General features: G+C 43.3%; 1 pseudogene; it reads right to left on the bottom strand.

Moving 5' to 3' along the window:
• Window positions 1-324: 324 nt before the first annotated feature.
• Window positions 325-843, bottom strand: LOC106698076 (annotated as a pseudogene).
• Between the last annotated feature and the right edge of the window lie 5,117 nt (window positions 844-5,960).

The raw sequence follows: 5,960 nt of genomic DNA, 5'->3' as shown, positions 1-5,960 counted from the left end.
ATAATCTGCTGATTTTCAGAGTATTTGTTCAAGATTCCCAGAATGTCACGGAGTTGGGGAGAGAGTCATACAGGCATCATCAGATGCAAAGCTAAGTTTTCAGACCATCTAGTCAGGATTCTTTTTTCTTTTTCTTTTTTTTGAGAGACAACTGTTTAGTTTTTATTTTATAATCATAAACTCAACTCTGCAATCCAGCTAGACTGGGAAGGGGTAGGAAATTATGGGACCCAAAAAACTGGCAAGAGCACAGATTATAGAACATTCCAAGCAAATTGGGGTGAAGGGATGCTCTCCTAAGCTACAAAAGGAATGGTTTGGTGGTTAAGATAAAACACAAGTCAAATTTATTAGAGTTGTCCGCAGTCATCAATAGTGATCTTCTTGCTGGTCTTGCCATTCCTGGACCCCAAGCACTCTATGGCTGTCACAATATCCATGCCTTCTTTCACCTGGCAGAAGACCACATGCTTGCCATCCAACCACTCAGTCTTGGCAGTGCAGATGAAAAACTGGGAACCATTTGTGTTAGGTCCAGCATTTTCCATGGACAAGAAGCCTGGACCTGTATGTTTCAGGATGAAGTTCTCATCCTCAAATTCTCCCCATAGATGGACTTGCTGCCTGTGCCATTATGGTGTGTGAAGTCACCACCCTGCACATAAATCCCGGAATAATTCTGTGAAAGCAAGAACCTTTATAACCAAATACTTTCTCCCCAGTGCTCAGAGCATGGAAGTTTTCTGCTTTCTTTGAAACTTTGTCTGCAAACAGCTCAAAGGAGACGTGGTCCAATGGCTTGCTGTCCTCCGTAATGTCGAAGAACACAGTGGGTTTCACCATGGCAGGTCACGGGTGGCTTCAGGGTGGCAGCGTCTGCAAAGCCTAGTCAGGATTCTTGATTGTAAATAACAGAATTAGTTTCTGATTGAGTTAAGAAGGAAAGGATTTATGGGAAATATGTTAGGAATCAATGTAAATGCTGGCAAACCAGGATGGAACAAAAAAAAATAAGTGAATCTCAGTGGTCAGAGTCCCAGCTAACATAGGAATGGAGTATAGATGCTGGGAAGTCAACCACATCCCCTGCTACATAGTATATAATAGAGTGGTCCATTGTGGGCTTCCAGCCAGGTAAAACCAAACATGATGTGGAATGTGAGTGGTAGATATAAATTGGCCACAGTCACTTGAAGGTTTCCTCAAGCTGGGCTGTTCAAGGATGACCTGTGACTGACAGGGCTGCCCAGCCACAACTGTCCATCTATCCTGACCATTTAAGGTCATGCTCCAAGAACAAACTTTTTAGGTTGATGCTCTCATTGGTGATGTTCCTGCTACTGCTCCCACCACTGGGTAATTCCCAAAATACCCCTGTTTTTTGTGCCATTTGCTTCAGAGATTGAGATATTTGATTGGTCTAGTACAGATTATATCTCCATTACCTAATCCCATGGTCAGGAAAAGTAAGTATCTTGCTTTCAAGTTTCATTCATAGGATCTGGAGCCCTGCCCCCCACTGACACCAGCAGTGGGAGATTCGCCAAACATAAGAATAAGATGTGGATGCTAAGCAGCCAAATGTCCCTTTGCTGCCCACATATATAGTAGAGTGGAACATTGTGGGTTTCCAGTCACAGAAGGCTGATAGGAACGTGGATGGTGGCATTATTCACTCTGAGCAATCCTTCAAGTTTAAGTATACAAGGGTGGCTTATAACTGGCAGGTTCCCCTTGCTCCATCTATCCTACCTATCCATGAATGGGGGCTTGAAATGAACTGGGCCACCAAACTGGTTGATACCCCAGAATCCACTAGCAGGTCCAGCCATTCTGAGTATGACTAGCAGCCAACATGTGCATTGGCCAGTTTAGGAAGTACACTCTGTCTGGTTCAAGGACTGAAGTACCCAGGTTCTTCTTATACTGGCTGGCTGTAGCATATCCCCAAATTAAACATACTGGGACTATATGCCCCAGGTGGTCTACATAGTGTGACACAGTATCCACCATGTAAAGCTTGAGACACAGAGCATAATCGTTCCCTTTCTTAGGCAGAGCCATAAGCTAATTATATTATTTTTTCCTAGGCAGTGTCATCAAATAACTACCAAGTTGAACAAAACCCCTGTGTATTTCTCCAAGCAGGAATTTGAGATTATTCAATACAGAAGAGAGGTTAAGAACATGAGTTTTGAGGTCAGACAGACTTGGGTTTGAATCCCTGCTCTGCTGTGTCATTAGCTGTGTCATTTTGGATACATTACTTAACATCTCTGATCCTCACTTTCTGCATATGTAAAATGGGGAGAATCATAATATCTACATTGTAAAATTTTTTTGGAGGTTAAAGAAAAACAATAACATATGTGGTTAGTATAGTGCTTGGCATATAGTGAGCAAGTGTTAGCTCTTGTTGTTATTATTATCATTGTCTTGTTTGACCTTGTAAATAAAGCACAAATTACTTCATTTCCAGTCCCACCACCACCACCAAAATATGCTTCCTTGTGACCATAAAGAATTGAGGCTGCTTAAAACAATAGAGGCAGTTTAACACATTGCCCATATTTTTCTTTCTACAGGGAAACAGGACAAAGCTGACGATACTTCAGCTCTCAGAAGCACAGGATGAGCAGCTTCACTCCTCCTCATCTAACTTCGGAAAGAAGGTCTGTGTTTTCCTCTGTCACTTCCATGTTCACCAGGCTCAGGGATTAAAAGCCAGTTGTCACCTTATTTTTATTGCTGTGGTAACAAGAGTTCCTGTGGAATTAGTTTTTCACAGAAAATGTACAAATATCTTTCTCACAGGGGAGGAAGCTAGTTGACCAGCCAGTAGTTCTGGGCCAGGGATGGGTGCCTGAGGGATTGGTTAGAGTCTGGAGCAGGAAGAGCCAGTGGTATAATGCCTAGTGGCCAAAGCACATGAGGATAGGCACACCAATGAGCAGATGCAAATTATTCTGTTCAAAGTGGCAGTCACCAGATTGTAAACAGAAAAGAGGGCTATCAGAGGAATTGTCAACAAGCTAAGATTTGGGGGATTGAAAATGGACTGGTTTAAAGTAAGAGAAAATCTAAAGCAAGGGAGAGGGTTCTGCAATATCACCTTGTCCTATAAATACCATATTTTTCTGTGTATAAGACGCTATTTTTTTCTAAAACCAAAAAAAAATCGAGGGGTGTCTTATACATGGAAGTGAGCCAAGGAGGGAGCAACGTGGGTGCATAGCTGCCCATACCTTATCAAACAAGCTCCTCCAATCATGAGCCTTATTGTTACTGATGTCAGCTGATGCGAGCAGTGGGTGCAAGTGGCAGCTCCGGTGCCAGCAGCAGGTGTGAGAGGCAACTGCCGGCCCTGATCACCCCTCAGGAGCAGGGGGAGGTGGAGAATCCCTGAGGGGTGATCGGAGCCCAGCAGCTGCCGCTGGCAACAGCTGACGGTGCCGAACAATCGGGGCTGGTACCGGGCGCTGGCAGCGGGTATGAGCAGCGGCCTCAATGCCGGCAATGGATGTGAGTGGGGCCGACGCCGGCAGCAGGTGCGAACACTGGGTGGGAACAAGGCAACTGGTGCCCTGCCTTGGTCTGGCACCCCTGCTCACCTCCTCCACCATCCCACTGCGGCCTATGCCCGCCATGTTCCATGCGCGCCCCCTGGTGGTCAGCACACGTCATAGTGACTGGTTGTTTGGTTGTTCCACCGTTCGGTCTATTTGCATATTAGGGATATATATATATGAGATTTAGAAAGATTAGGTGCCAAAATACCCAGCACAATACTTTTATATTTTTAGTATCATACAGAACTAAAATACCAAGAACTATGAACACTCTGGACCTTATATAGTTTATCCCTTAAGTCATTTCAAACAGAAAGTAGGGCCTCTATGGTTATTTTCCTGCTCATTTTATGTTTATATTGCCCACATTCAAACAAGTATACATTAGGTTTGCTCAACTTTTTTATTTTTATATCAAGTCTTAGTGATTATTTAATGTATTTCTATAAATCTCATTTTGTACTATTATGGAAAGTCTCATTTGTGAAAATCTATATTGCACAGAAGCATGTCTTTTATGTCTCAAGACAAAAAGCTTTACAGTTAATTTAAATATTTGCACTGGGGTACAGCTTATAGGGAAGGCCTGACAAAAGAATGGGAGGGGCTATTAAGTATTTTTAGTAAAGTGTTGCCTTTGTCTTGTGTGGAACATGTAGAATATGTTCTTTAGTAAATATTTTTTAAAGGTAGACATGCTTTGTTATAGCTAAAGCAATTCTTAATCATAAAAATCCTGAAATTCTTGAATTTTTCATATATTCTAAAGTTGTTTACCAGCTTATTTTTGTTTGAAGTATGATTTTTTTCTTTGCCACCCTCTCTTGCAAAAAAAAATGAGAATGAATTGAGCAGACATCTAATATTTTATATGCTCTTTGAACTGTGTAATATAATATTTGGATAATTGATCATTTGTTTTATTATGTAATTGATAAAATGTTGATGTGTATTGATGTTAGTTCAAGCATATATTTATACTGTCTTGGAATGTGTGTTTATAGTTCTGTAGGAGAAATAATTTGTCAGTGTTCATCAGCTTGTAAAAATCTAGTGTAAAAGCTTAAACATATAAATAAATGAGATGCAGTAATCATCACTGACATTGTTTTGCTCAAAGTTAACTTTAGAAAACATTAAGATTGAATTGTGTTTCACTTAGTACCTAGTACCAATTGAAGTAAAGTGTGTCATTTTTTTTTTAACAAAGGAAGGATTAAATGAAGTTGGCATTCTAGTAAGTTTCTTGTAGACACAGTTTGTAAGGTCATAAAAACTGTTTATTGTTAAAAAATGCTTTACATTATTTTTAAAAAAGAATATTAATCTTGGAGCCAGGTTGCCTGAGTTTGAATCACAGCGGTGCCATTTAATCATTATGTGAACTTAGTTAATCTCTCCGTGTTTCAGTTTCCTCACTTGTAAAATAAGGATAAAAATATTACTTACCACACAGGGTTATTTTGAGGTTATTGTGTGCAAAACAAAACAAAACACACTTAGAATAGTACCTGGTACACACTAAAAATCATATAAGTGTTTCCTATTATTATTATTATTATTACTAGAGGCCCGGTGCACAAAAATTTGTGCACTCGGGGGGGTAGGGGGGTCCCTCAGCCCGGCCTGTGCCCTCTCACAGTCTGGGACCCCTCAGGGGATGACCACCTGCTGGCTTAGGCCCGCTCCCCGGGGGATTGGGCCTAAGCTGGCAATCAGACATCCATCTGGCAGCCCGGCAGCCCTCGGGGGATGTCCACTTGCCAGCGGGGAGCAGGCCTAAACTGCAGTTGGACATCCTTAGTGCTGCTGAGGAGGCAGGAGAGGCTCCCACCACCACCGCTGTACCGGCAGCCATCAGCCTGGCTTGTGGCTGAGCAGAGCTCCTCCCATGTGAGAGCGCCCTGACCACCAGAGGGCAGCTCCTGCATTGAGCATCTGCCCTCTGGTGATCAGTGTGTGTCATAGTGACCAGTCATTCACAGTCCTTCTGCTGTTAGGGTCAGTTTGCATATTACCCTTTTACTATATAGGATACAGGCCTGGTGCATGGGTGGAGGCCCGCTGGTTTGCCCTGAAGGGTGTCCCGGATCAGGGTGGGGGTCCCGCTTGGGTGCCTGGCCAGCCTGGGTGAGGGGCTGATGGCTGTTTGCAGCTGGTCACACCCCCTTAGAGTAGGGGTCCCCACTGGGGTGCCTGGCCAGCCTGGATGAGGGGATGATGGCTGTTTGCAGCTGGCCACACCCCCTTCAGGGTGGGGGTCCCCACTGGGGTGCCTGGCCAGTCTGGGTGAGGGGCTGAGGGCCGTTTTCAGGCTGGCGGGTGACTGAAGCTCCCAACCTCTCCTTTTTTTCTTTTTCTTTTTTTTTATTCTGGGATTTATTTACCTTC

The sequence above is a fragment of the Myotis lucifugus genome, unplaced genomic scaffold, assembly GCF_000147115.1.
Source record: "Myotis lucifugus unplaced genomic scaffold, Myoluc2.0 scaffold_2, whole genome shotgun sequence".
NCBI lineage: Eukaryota > Metazoa > Chordata > Mammalia > Chiroptera > Vespertilionidae > Myotis > Myotis lucifugus.
Note: the sequence above shows the minus strand (reverse complement) of the source record. Positions and strands in the feature narration are given on the sequence as shown.